Source organism: Ictalurus furcatus, chromosome 6 (assembly GCF_023375685.1).
Source record: "Ictalurus furcatus strain D&B chromosome 6, Billie_1.0, whole genome shotgun sequence".
NCBI classification, from domain to species: Eukaryota; Metazoa; Chordata; class Actinopteri; order Siluriformes; family Ictaluridae; genus Ictalurus; species Ictalurus furcatus.
In genome coordinates, this window is record NC_071260.1 from 28,919,760 (window position 1) to 28,934,605 (window position 14,846).

Genomic DNA, 14,846 nt, shown 5'->3' on the forward strand with positions numbered 1-14,846 from the left:
TTTACCTTCAAGGTAATTAGGTAAAACATCAAATACCTTGTCTTTATAGTCATTTATTTATTTTTTTTTTAAATTAAGTACAAGTCAAAGTACATTTACAAATCACTCCTCTTTGTTTTTATTAGCATTTTCCATACCGTCCCAACTTTTTCGGAATTGGGGTTGTACTAACAGCATTCTCAGCGTTCAACACCATAGTGCCCTAAAGACTGGACACCAAGCTCAGAGACCAGATACGTCATCGCTGATGCATCATCACAGATCCGTTGTAGCAAATCGATCACTGCAGATGCTTCACCACAGATATGTTATTGGAGATATGTCATGGCAAATACCTCATTACAAAAAAATGTAGTTGCAGGTACGTCATTGCAAATGGCTGTGAACAAGTAACAGTTTTGTTCTCTAATAAACTGGCCAGCAACTGATAGCCACCCAATTTACAGTATATTTTATATTTATAGCTAATGTTGCCAAGTTGTGAAGATGTTTTAGACCATGCTAGCCAGCTAGTAGCTAATGGTATGTGTTTAAGGGTGCGTTCCTCTGTTCTTCTACTATGAACCCAGGTGAGAGTACGTTGAATGAAGCACCTGCTTGCTTGCAGTGTGTTTTTATGCTTTTCCCTGTAGTTTATCTACTACACACAGTTATTAAAGATTTGTTTATTACTTTACTTTTAATACTTTTATGGCTTCATGGTCCAATTCCATATTGCATATATTTTCATAATACTGTTGTCTAGAAATAACCGATATATTTGTTAATCTCTCATTTAATTATCTGAAGCTCCTCATTTATAACGTAATGGAAAGAGTGCAGGATATTTCTTCTCTCATTTATACTGTGAAGAAAATAGATTTAACTGCACAGGAGTTGATAGGCACAGGGAGGCAATATATGAGGTATTGACTGAAATCAGCATGGTAGCTAGGTTACAGTCACTCAATATCACCTGAAGGACATACGCTGTACTGCTCTGACTACGCTGTAGAATAAATAAGAGCCCAATGACAAGTAACACATTTAAAGGCTGCTCAAGGCACCTCAATAATGTCAACAAGAACCACGTTTTCTGCTAGTGGGCTAGAACTATAACGAGGGAATTTTAATATCAAAGTTACGTTTAAATTTCGAATAGTGGTTCATTACATTATAAACTCAGTGCATGCTTGTAAGATGTGGGGATGTTCATAAATCTTAATAATATATATACGTCAATCATTTATCATTCCAATTCCCTCTGTACAGAGGGATGAGCTGTTAATTGTGAGAAGTTTCTGTTTGTTGATATCACAGCTTCTGTTTTTTTTTTTTTCTTTTTTTTTTTTCATGTGGACAGATTATTATGCCAGCTGGCTGTCTAATGATTGGTAGGATGAGAACAGTGATGCCTTTGATGTTTTATTTGTCATTCAGCTGGCTGTTGAGATCACGGGCCGTATTCACAAAGAATCTTATCTTAGCACGTATAACTTTTTTTTTTTTTTTCTTCATGAAACCGCTGAGAGAAAGTTTTACAGAATTCTTAAAATTAGAGATGGTTGTTAAGGATGACAGAGTGTTTCATGAATGAATATCAAGTCATAAAAGAAATCCATCCATCCATTTTCTATACCGCTTATCCTTTTCATAGTGCTCCACAGCACTATAAACGATAACGAGGCCCCATATGCTTAGAGTCCAAGCTCTAGGATCCCATAGGCTGGACCCAGACTAGGCGCCTCCATCCACCATGATACAGGAGTCATGTGTGGATCTCTCTCTTGTGTCTGAAAGATCCTCCCTATACGTGAAGTTGACTTATAGTATGTGTCTTTGAAAACATTAGGTGTCACTTGAGCTAAAAGAGTTAATAAAGGTTTTCTTCCCAAGATCATATCACCCAATTTTGCGAATCAGTGTTGTAGGCTTTAACGATGCTGAGCCTGCAAATTGTTCCTTGCTGTGTCTGATACATGTCTCTTGCTATTATATGGACCATATAGCATCCATCTAATGCTTAGAGCAGCTGTTCAGTGCTATGCTTGGTGCTCCTTGATATAAGCAGAGGACACCCAGCTCCTACTATGACATGCCGCTCTATGAGAAGTATCTCCTCCTCATGGTCCTTATTCCTCTACTCTCATAGAATCCTGATAGCGTTCGACATCGCCTTAAAAACAAATTAAGCCTAGAGGCTATCAAACCTGACTCATGTTATAGGCTTCTATCTAGTCAGTTTTTAGTGTAGCTGTCATTCTATGCCATGGAAGCGTGCACAGAAGAGCTAATCTCATTAACCAGGGTTGCCAGGAACGGGCAACATTTCCAGCCCAACGACATCTCAAAATCACACAAAAGACCTGAAACTAGCTCAAAAAAATTTCAGGTAAGGGAAATGACATCATATTCATTTTCTCACCTTTTGCATGGGAAACGAAGTCAGTGTGGTGCACATGCATTTCTGATGTCCAGATATTATAATGTTCATTGTCACCCTTCCTTTGCAATATACAGCGGGGGAAATAAGTATTGGATGCGTCAACATTTTTTTCAGTAAATATATTTCCAATGAGGTTATTCACATGAAATTTTCACCGGACATCAGTATTAACTCAAGAAATCCGGAAATATAAAGAATTCACAACATTAAAGTCCATAATTAAAGTTATGTATAATAAAGTGGAATGACACAGGAAAAAAGTATTGAACACGCTAAGAAAAAGCAGTTCTCCAAGAAAAGGTAAGGCAAGGAACCAGCTGAAATCCATAAGTAATTATACCCCCTATCTGTGCAAATGAATATCAGCTGGGTTAGTAAATTGATGGTCTAGAAAAAGGCTTTTCGTTACCAAGGTGTCACACAAGAAACATCTCATGATGGGTAAAAACAAAGAGCTCTCCCAAGACCTTTGGAACATATTGAAAAAAATGTTGACACGTCCATTACTTATTTCCCCCCACTGTATCTTACCATGGAAATGGTGCTGCATGTCATAGATGCACTAGCTGCACTTACACTTTGCATTAGTGTGAGAAAATGTATTTGCTTTAATTCAATTTTTTGTAAAACAAAATCCTCGTGCAACATCTGGAAAGGTGAGCAAATCAATGGAACACTGGCTTATATCTGTCTAATAGCAACATTTCTATTTATTTATTTTTTAACTTTTAAAAAAAAATTTATTTAAACTTTTTAAATTTTATAAACTCAAAAAGTTGGTTTCTCAATGGAATTTTAAATGTATGTAGATGTGAATGAGGACTTAGGCAAAAGTTATGAAGATGAACATTAATGGCTATATGTGCTCGAGCTCTGCCTCACCTCTCCTTGTGGACACGTTGCCAACTGTTAACTGGAAAATTAAAATGGTTTTAACAGTGACTTTAATTTTTATGCAAGTTGCATCATTATTTAAAAGTGATCACTGGCTTAAATTCATGTTGAATATCAACATATCAATGCTTTCTCGTCACTGTATGTTTATCAAGCTCACCAGAAGACCCATCTGATTTCATATGCAATGTTGATCTGATGATATCTGCAGACTCGTGGTCTCATGTTCAGTGGGAAGTCTCCCAGAGACAACTTGTGACCACAAATCTCCAGTGACTCGTGAAGTGCTCCAAACAAAGTCTTCCACAGCTGTGAGCCAGGCTGTTCTGAGCAGTCTGGAAGACAACTGAAAGCTCTGGGGAGTTGACCTGCATTCTGGATTCCACAAGTAAAGATATTGTGGAGAGTGTTTTTGAGAATGTGGAGATGGTATCAATATCCAGTCAGACATTCCAACCCTGAAGACGAAAAAAAAACCCCACACATTTGACCAACATTGTTGATTCACATGATGATTTTACTATGCGGATAGTTAATATGTTCCGAGCAATCCTTCAGCTGTAATAAAGACAAAAGAAAGACAAACTTTTAAATTAAATGAAACACATTACCAGTATGAGGCAGCAACACTACTTACTGCGCCACCACGGCACCCCATGCACTAACATCTATTACTACAATTACATTTACTTCAAGTCCAATGAATTCTCCCCTTTCATTATACATTACAGATACTTCCTCCACTGCAAAAGAGGATGATGACCATATCCAAGATATAGTAGAACATTTGTAGTAAAGGAAGTGGTTTGAATGCCATCTCTCTAGTGGGAAGAAAATAGAATAATTGAGGTTAATTAGTTTTTTTGTTTTCTCTGTGAGATAAATGTAATTATAGAAGTCCAAGGCAGACACAGAGTTAACTGATTAATGAGCTCCTTTGTGAATTTGGAAAAAGCAAATCCCTCTTAATTAGAGCTCATTAAATGGGGTTGTGGGTAATAGCTCGAAATGAACTGCTCCCTAAAATACACCGGTTTGTTTATTTGCAAACTGGTACAAACCGGCTACTTCGGTTCAGATAATATTTTAATGGTTCCTTCAGAACCATTTAAATGCAACTCAGAAAAGGATGCAACATTGTCTTACAAATATATGTTCAGTCGTGCGTAAAAGTTTGTGAACCCTTTAGAATTTTGTATATATCTGCATAAATATGGCCTAAAACATCATCAGATTTTCACACAATTTCTAAAAGTAGACGAATAGAAGCCAATTCAACAAATATAGACAAAAATATTATACCTGGCCATTTATTTATAGAGGAAAATGATCTAGTATTACAAATCTGTGAGTGGCAAAAGGATGTGAACCTGTAGTATTAGCAGTTAGGTGAAGAAGATGCGTCAGGTGTTTAGAGTCAGGTGTTTTCCAGCAGTGGGGTGTGAGTGAGCACTCTGTTTTATTTAAAGAATAGGGATCTATAAAAGTCTCATCTTCACAACATGTTTGTGGAAGTGTATCATGGCAAGGCGATTTCTGAGGACCTGGAAACAGGATCAGGCTGGAAAAACCATCACAAAACCATCTCTAAAGAGTTTGGACTCCACCAATCCACAGTCAGACAGATTGTGTACAAATGGAGGAAATTTAAGACCACTGTTACCCTCCCCAGGAGTGATGGGCCGACAAAGATCACGCCAAGAGCAAGACGTGTAATAGTCCCCGAGGTCACAAACTTCTAAGCAACTTGCCATCATTGATGGAACAATTGAATTCCTAATTATACCAGCGAATTCTAAAGGAAAACATCAGGACATCTGTCTGTGAACTGAATCTCAAGAGAAAGTGGGGCATGCAGGAAGACAACGACGCTAAGCACACAAGTCGTTCTAACTAAGAACAGTTAAAGAAATGTTGTGGAAAGACCCGAAGCAAGCAGTTCATGTGAGGAAACCCACCAACATCCCAGAGTTTAAGCTGTTCTGTACTGAGGAACGGGATAAAATTCCTCCAAGCCGATGTACAGGACTGATCAACAGTTACCAGAAATGTTTAGTTACAGTTATTACTGCACAAGGGGGTCACACCAGACAATGAAAGCAAATGTGTGCCACTCATAGATATGTAATACTGGGATAATTTTCCCCAATAAATAAATGACCAAGTATAATATTTTTGTCTCATGTTTAATTGGGTTCTCTTTATCTACGTTTAGGACTAGTGTGAAAATCTGATGGTTTAGGTCACATGTATGCAGATATATAGAACATTCTAAAGGGTTCACAAAAGCATCACTATATATATATATATATATATATATATATTCTTTTGTGCTTACTAGTCTTGGGATAAGGTTCAAAGCACTCTTAAGGGCCATTCTGCACATAAAATGGCTGGGAAGGAGAGGACTATGGGAGACAAAGAGAACATTATGTTAAACCAGAGTCAGTCATCCTTGACCGTGCACAGCTGAGCACTATTATTCAATGCCCAAACCTGAGGCATTAAGATAGACCAGAAATATATAGTAGTCCAGTAAAACAAAAGAGATAGAGGAGCATTGTTTCACACTGGATACCTTGAAGAAATTTGATCTTAAAAAAGTGTCATTTTTATTCCCATGTATCCTTAGTAAAGCCCCATAATGTAGGAGTCATACAGCCAATACCTTGCATGTCTGCACTACAAGCTGAATTCTTGTAGTTTTAGCTCCCTCTGCTGTTTCATGACATGTTTATCCACACAGTTCTCGACAAGGTTATGATGGTGTTTTGTTTAATGAACCTACAATTTGACTTTTACAGTGAATAATTACAGTAAATATTAACAAATAATATAATTCAAAGCTTACTGTACTATATAATAATAATAATAATAATAATTATTATTATTATTATTATTATTATTATTATTATTATTATTGTTAATAATAATAATAATAATAATAATAATAATAGTAGTAGTAGTAGTATGTTAGAGATCTTCAAATCTCAGATTATGTCTTCAGATCTCCGTCAGCCCTTTCAGCTTGATATTTCACTTAACTCTTAGTTCTGTGCTATGAGCGAGAAAGTGTGGTTTACCACAGAGCGTTCAGGCCTGGGGGGTCTAAAATGAACACACTGACACACTGCTGTTCACAGAGACATCCCGTTTATTTCGTCTAGAACAGGAGTATTTATACAAATTGATAACAGTATTGCATAGTAGGCAGGTTTCTGCTTGTGCGGGTGCCGACAGATTTAGACAAAACACACAGAACACTACGAAAATAAGTCTTTTCAAGATATAGAAAATACATGTGACAGTTATAACAAAGGATGGCAGTTACATTCCAAAGATGATTTTTTTACCAACAGGGGGTGCTTTACTATTGACCTCAGCAACACCTCTGGGTTCAAAAGCAACTGAAAGCAATTGTAGAAAGCAAAGAAAGACTAAATCAAATCATAACACAGTCAGCTGGAGAACAGATAACAATGACTGTCAAAGTGAGATGTTTCCCAGTAAATGTTTCTTTATCATTTCAATGTACAGTATAAACATTCATATGTGGTCCACCTCTTTTTACATAAAGTCATTTTTCCAGCCCCATGATCCTGGTTTATTTAGCATATTTATCTAAATAAGAAACTAAATCTGACTTAATGTCAGTTAACTCCAGTTCTTGCACACAAACAATTTTATATTAAATGAAGAAATGACTTGTAGGTATCAGTCTCTATATGACACATATGTGCATACATTATTAGCCAAAAGGTTTCTTTATGGTTCATTTGATAATTAAAGGTCCTTAGCTTCATAAAAGGTTGTACTTGGAACCAAAGTTCCTAGAGAAACTCTTTGTTGTAGGGATCTGGGTAGAACCTTTACCCAGAGGGATGTTCCTGAACAGCCCTTAAGGGTATTAGGTTTATGGTGGAATTCTATCATATGAATTTGAACAAGTTTGGGTCACATGAGAAGCATGACTGAGTGTCTTTGTATATATAAAAAAAGAAGGTGTAATTGTTCCCAAAGTTCTTTTCCAACTCTTCCAATTCAGACATCATTAGCAATACTGTCTTCAGGAGAAAGAGATCAAACATATAGATATACCTTTTTTTATATTTACCAGACTAATCAGGATTTGATGTAATTACACAGTCATTTATTATTAGTCACAATTATTAGCGGTTTGATAAATACATTTTTCATTTAGCAGACGCTTTTATCCAAAGCGACTTACAAATGCGGAATGGATGATTAAAATATTCTGCCCTTTATCATCTCATCACATGACTGTCTACATCCATTAATTATCTGTAAGACAATCTTATGCCTGGAAAGAAATATCATGGATGCTAGGAAGGTGTGAAATGCTTTCTCCTAATGACCCATCACCACACTTATTACCAGCTCACCAAGCAGGGTCATTTTACTATCAAGGTCATTCCACTTGACAACATCTGTTCCTTCCTGCCATCGCTGGTATCATCCTTTCCTTTCTGACTGAACCGTTTTCAGTCAGAATGAGAGAGAGAGAAGAAAGAGAGAGAGAGAGACCTATAAGAACTCAAATATACATTGTGTGAAATTGAAAGCATTCACTAACTTCAAGTCTGACATCTCACTTGGTTTTGAACACACACACACAAACAGCCATCATGCCAGCTAACCTTAATGAGCATACTTACTGATTACACTAAGTTTACTGTGCCTAATTTTATGTATATGGTACAAGTCTGAGAACTCTTAGAAAAAATATAAACTTTTTTTCAGGTTTATCCCAACAATACATAGACCTGTGGCTAAAAGTATGTGGACACCTGACCATCACACCCATATGTGCTTGTTGAACACCCCATTATAGATTTACTTCCACTTTTTAGGGAGGCTTTACACTAGACTGTGGAATGTGACTGTGGGGATTTGGCCATTGATCCACAAGAGCATTAGTGAGGTCAAGCACTGATGCTGGGTGAGGAGGCCTGGTACACAGTCGCCGTCCCAATTCATCCCAGTTGTGTTCAGTGGGGTTGAGGTCAGGGCTCTGTGAGGTGCAGGTCACTTGAGGTCTTCCACTCCAAACTTGGCAAAGCATGTCTTCATGGAGCTTGCTTTGTGCACAGGGGTATTGTCATGATGGAACATGATTGGGCCGTTTAGTACCAGTGAGAAGAGAAATTGTAATACTACAGTATACAGTCTAGACAATTGTGTGCTTCCAACTTTGTGGCTGAGGAGTTTGGGGATAAGCCACACATGGATGTGATGGTCAGGTGTCCACAAACCATTGGCCATACAATGTGTCTCTGATTATAACCTATAATTCTTCTCTGGAAACAAAGCTTGCAGGGAAAAAACAAGACATTTATTACATAAGTGTTAGGCTATTCTAAACTATTCTATTCTATTCTATTCTATTAACAATACATTTATGACATAAGTCCTTGTGTTAGGGTATATTATTCTGTTCCATTCTATAAACAAGGCATTTATGACAAGTCTTTGTGTTAGGGCATACTATTCTATTCTATTCAATAAACAAGACATTTATGACATAAGTCCTTGTGTTAGGGTATATTATTCTGTTCCATTCTATAAACAAGGCATTTATGACAAGTCTTTGTGTTAGGGCATACTATTCTATTCTATTCAATAAACAAGACATTTATGACATAAGTCCTTGTGTTAGGGTATACTATTCTATTCTATTCTATTCTATTCTATTCTATTCTATAAACAAAGACATTTATGACATAAGTCTTTGTGTTAGGGTATACTATTCTATTCTATTCTATTCTATTCTATAAACAAAGACATTTATGACATAAGTCCTTGTGTTAGGGTATACTATTCTATTCTATTCTATTCTATAAACAAAGACATTTATGACATAAGTCCTTGTGTTAGGGTATACTATTCTATTCTATTCTATTCTATTCTATAAACAAAGACATTTATGACATAAATTCTTTTGTTAGGGTATACTATTCTATTCTATTCTATTCTATTCTATTCTATTCTATAAACAAAGTCATTTATGACATAAGTTCTTGCGTTAGGGTATACTATTCTATTCTATTCTATTCTATAAACAAAGACATTTATGACATAAGTTCTTGTGTTAGGGTATTCTATTCTATTCTATTCTATTCTATTCTATAAACAAAGACATTTATGACATAAGTCCTTGTGTTAGGGTATACTGTTCTATTCTATTCAATTCTATAAACAAAGACATTTATGACATAAGTCCTTGTGTTAGGGTATAGTATTCTATTCTATTCTATTCTATAAACAAAGACATTTATGACACAAGTTCTTGTGTTAGGGTATACTATTCTATTCTATTCTATTCTATAAACAAAGACATTTATGACATAAGTCCTTGTGTTAGGGTATTCTATTCTATTCTATTCTATAAACAAAGACATTTATGACATAAATTCTTTTGTTAGGGTATACTATTCTATTCTATTCTATTCTATTCTATAAACAAAGACATTTATGACATAAATTCTTTTGTTAGGGTATACTATTCTATTCTATTCTATTCTATTCTATTCTATTCTATAAACAAAGTCATTTATGACATAAGTTCTTGCGTTAGGGTATACTATTCTATTCTATTCTATTCTATAAACAAAGACATTTATGACATAAGTTCTTGTGTTAGGGTATTCTATTCTATTCTATTCTATTCTATTCTATAAACAAAGACATTTATGACATAAGTCCTTGTGTTAGGGTATACTGTTCTATTCTATTCAATTCTATAAACAAAGACATTTATGACATAAGTCCTTGTGTTAGGGTATAGTATTCTATTCTATTCTATTCTATAAACAAAGACATTTATGACACAAGTTCTTGTGTTAGGGTATACTATTCTATTCTATTCTATAAACAAAGACATTTATGACATAAGTCCTTGTGTTAGGGTATTCTATTCTATTCTATTCTATAAACAAAGACATTTATGACATAAGTTCTTGTGTTAGGGTATACTATTCTATTCTATTATATAAACAAAGACATTTATGACATAAGTCCTTGTGTTAGGGTATTCTATTCTATTCTATTCTATAAACAAAGACATTTATGACATAAGTTCTTGTGTTAGGGTATACTATTCTATTCTATTTTATTCTATTCTATTCTATAAACAAGACATTTATGACATAAGTCCTTGTGTTAGGGTGTACTATTCTATTCTATTCTATTCTATTCTATTCTATAAACAAAGTCATTTATGACATAAGTCCTTGTGTTAGGGTATTCTGTTCTATTCTATTCTATTCTATCCTATCCTATTCTATTCTATAAACAAGACATTTATGACATAAGTCCTTGTGTTAGGGTATACTATTCTATTCTATTCTATTCTATTCTATTCTATAAACAAGACATTTATGACATAAGTCCTTGTGTTAGGGTATACTATTCTATTCTATTCTATTAAAAAGATATTTATGGCATAAGTCCTTTGTGTTAGGGTATTCTATTCTATTCTATTCTATAAACAAGACACTTATGACGTAATATATTCACCATCAGCTGTACAAGAATGTTTAGCTACATAAAATACAATAGAATAGAATATGTAATATATGCATATTCTATTCTATTCTATTGTATGTAGCCTATTGTAAGGTCTTATTTTTGTTTTGTTTTCCTAGAAGCTTTGTGTATAGAGAATTACAAAAACCCTGTCAGAATAGAATAGAATGGAATATATGTTCGAGAGAATTATGCACTATACAATTATTAGACTATGTCTGCTGTGTTTTTAGGCTGAGTGGGAATCTGCTTCATGTACAGATTTATATTTTCTTGTTATTGTTAACTAGCTACAAAAAAGTGTGAAAACGTTTTAATATTACACTGAATCCCTGCAATAAAACAGTATAAGTGAAAAAATATTTTGTGGACTTCATAATTTTCTAGGTAATGTCATGGCTCTCACATGAACTATTCATACCATTACAATGATGCTACATCAGTAAGTGATCAGTAGTGTGTCTGCTCGGAAAAAGAAGAGCTAAAAATGTAGTCTTCTGTACATGAATCTGGATTGGCACATGTGGTTTGGCAGACATTGTTCATTATTGAAAGGAATTTTTGGCATCACACTCCCACAGCCCACATGCATCTCAAAATGAGACAATATTAGCAACGGTCTTCACGTTGGTAGAAACGTTGGGGAAGTATGAGTCCTGAAGCCCTGCAATGGAATAATGAGAGTTAAATGCTGCCAAACCCTAGGATTAGCAACCTTCAGATACAACCCAAACTGATCTGTGAGGATGGTAGGAATGGTACAGGGATCGTACAGGAATGGTACGAAGTATACTGATACTCGGAGCTATTGGCCCTCACCCCATCTCATTCTCTATTCCCTAATCATAGTTGAGAATCTGGAGAGACGTATGTCCCTGATTCCTGCCCCCTGTCTCTGAATGCTGATCCCCAGCTGTCCTGAACTCAACACTGCTTGATTTAGTGGGATAAACACTGACAGGGAAATGGTATCTCACTGTCTCTATTAATATGGAAGGTCAGATCATTTCCCAAAAAATAGGGCAGAGTATTTACTTTCCTGTGAGACAAACTACATGTAAAGTACCATGTGCTGCACACTAAAGACATACACTATACATACAACTAATGCTAGGATTCTTTCTTTTTCTTTTATTTATTTATTTTTTTAAAAAAAATCCCTACTGGTGCAGGGAATCACATCAGTATTATATGATATAAGGGCAGGTGGGAGATTCTTTGTCCATTGAGATGACATGGAAGATCGGTCATTCAGTCAGAGGAGACAACCTGGAACATCTGACATGTATAGAGCACTACAAGCCTAGAGCGGAGGCTGGAAAAAGAGACGTGCGCCCCACAACACCTTAAAATAACCAGAACAACCATGCAATCCATATCCACTGTGCTTAGAGGGCCTAGTGTGCCATACAGGCTCAAATAACTCAGGACTTTGCTGCTGTGACTCTCATACAAACAGAAGAACACATTATGGAAACACAGAGTGAATTGTAATAGGTAATAGACAACAACGCATTCAATATTCTATCTCATAAGCATCATATGGATATAAAATGAACAGGAAGAACTTATGAAAGGATTGCTGATGTAATAGTATAGACTTTTCTGTGCTTATTCCAAGACTCCTATTCATACCTCATACCACATACTGAGCATTCTTTCAACATACTTAGTAGTGTTTGACTTTATAGTATACAGTGGTAGGAGAGTAATGACTTGTAGTCCCATGTGATCCATTTCGAGTCTGGTTCCTCTGAAGGTTTCTTCCTCAGGTCTACATTTTCCCTTCCAGTGTTGCCTCTGGCTTGCTAATCTAAATCTGTGTCTGGGTATCTCTAAGGCTGCTTTGTGACACTATCTATTGTTAAAATCGCTATACAACTGAATTGAATTGAAGTAAAGGGCAGACTGGATAATGCCATACAAGCATGTATTGTATTTTAAGTGTATATCAATTAACAAGAATATACACAAATTAATTCTCTATTGTAGCATTAATTCTATTAATTTGACAAGAAACAGAAATTTAGTATAGTAGCTTACAACTGAGCCAATGATGAAAATTCTCACATATGGACTCAATCAGACTCATTTATAGTTACTTGCATTTTTCTTTTCTTTTTGATGCACCCTTCGAGCAACAGCTTATGATTCTTTTTCCAAGAAGTTTATTTTCAGGCTCCAATTGTTCAGTACACATTATGCTGTAGCCCAGCAGGATTTGCTTGTGTGCGTGTGTGTATGTTGGAACACTCTTTTGAAACCCTACCTCTTGGTTAGGAAAGCCCTCCTCTTCCCTTAACCTTACTGTGGAATGAGATTCTATAAATAGTTTCATCTGTGCTGAGGGGAGTTTCAGGAGACGAGAGGGGACACGGTGAAGAGAACTGATGGGGAGCAGTTTGGGTACTATATGATAGATTGAGCACCAAATCATTTGGTGTATGGGTGGGGAGGCTGGGAAACCTTATATGTGGGCAGATGATTTGAGAGAGCATGAACAAAAACTACATCAGCCGGCATAGGAGGAGGAGGAAAAGAGAAAGCTGGGGGGAATTAAATTAGCTCAACCATCCACAGGACCTACACCCCCACTGGGCACATGACACAACTTAGCCTGAAGTACAAGGAGAAGAAAACAGTAAATATCATCTGACTTCAATTTCCTGCCTCATGACTGCACATGGGATCAGTCAGGCTGAAACTACCCTCTCCTTAAATGACTTCTTATCTCAGACTATGGTTACCTCAGTAAACACAAAACAGCAGTCCATGAAAGAGTGAGATATTTGGGTAGAGTGTATCTTTGAGTTGTAGAACTGAAGTCCTCAGTCCTCAGGTTTCTATTCTGATTATTTGGAAAACATTATAAACTCTGGATTAAGCCACTTCCTGTAGGACACAGAGGATAAGTTCTGCAAACACATCCATGCAAATTATAGTGAATTACATAATTCAAGACCCTTGAACTTGTCCACATTTTGTAGCGTTACAACCTGAACCTTAAATGGACTTCATTTAGACCATATGAATCTATAGAAAATAGCCCATAAGAATGAAGTGGGGAGAAAATCGGTATCGATTGCCAAATTACTGAGAAATAAAATCAGTAAACGTTGTGATTGCATACGTATTTACTCTTGTTGCTGTGAAACTTGACTAGTTGCCATCAGAAGTCACACAATTAGTTCAGTGGAGTCCACCAGAGTGTAATTAATGCATCATGTGATCTCAATATAAATACACCGGTTCCTGGAATGCCCCGGAGTTTGTTAGAGAACAAACCTAAACGCACTGCATCATGAAGACGAAGGAGGTTTCGATGCAAATTTAGAACAAGGTTCTGGAAAAGTATCAATTGAGGTTCCCTTATTTAAAAAATGGTCCAAACTTTGAACAACCTCCAGAGTACCATTAAATCTTGGAAATAATATGGCACAACTGTGACTGTGGCTGTGGCTAGACTAAGCTAGCTATCAAAACTCAGTGACTGATTAATGAGGAGATTAGTCAGAGAAGAGGCCAATGGTAACTCAAAATGATGCTACCACCACCATGCTTCACTGTGGGGATGGTTTTCTCTGTGCGATGAGCAGTGTTGAATTTCTGCCAAACATGGTGATTTGTGCAAAGGCCAAATAGTTTGAATCAGCCCAGCATTTTGGAGTGTCTGAGCTATGGTTTTCTTGTGATCGACTTCTCCTATCTAAGCTGTTGATCTCCCCAGCTCCTTCAGAGTTACCCTTAGCCAATAGATTCCTTCTCTGAATTATGATCTCTTAACCTGGTCACTGGATGTAGTCCCAATTCCATTTTTTCTCTGGCTCCTTCCAGGAACAGGTGTAATACAGGTTTAATTACACATAGTTCAACTCCATACAACTACTTATGTGACTTCTGATGGCAACTGGTTGAACAGAACTAATATTAGGAGCAAGGGTGAATATTTATGCAGTCATTTTTTTTTGTTTGTTTATTTTAT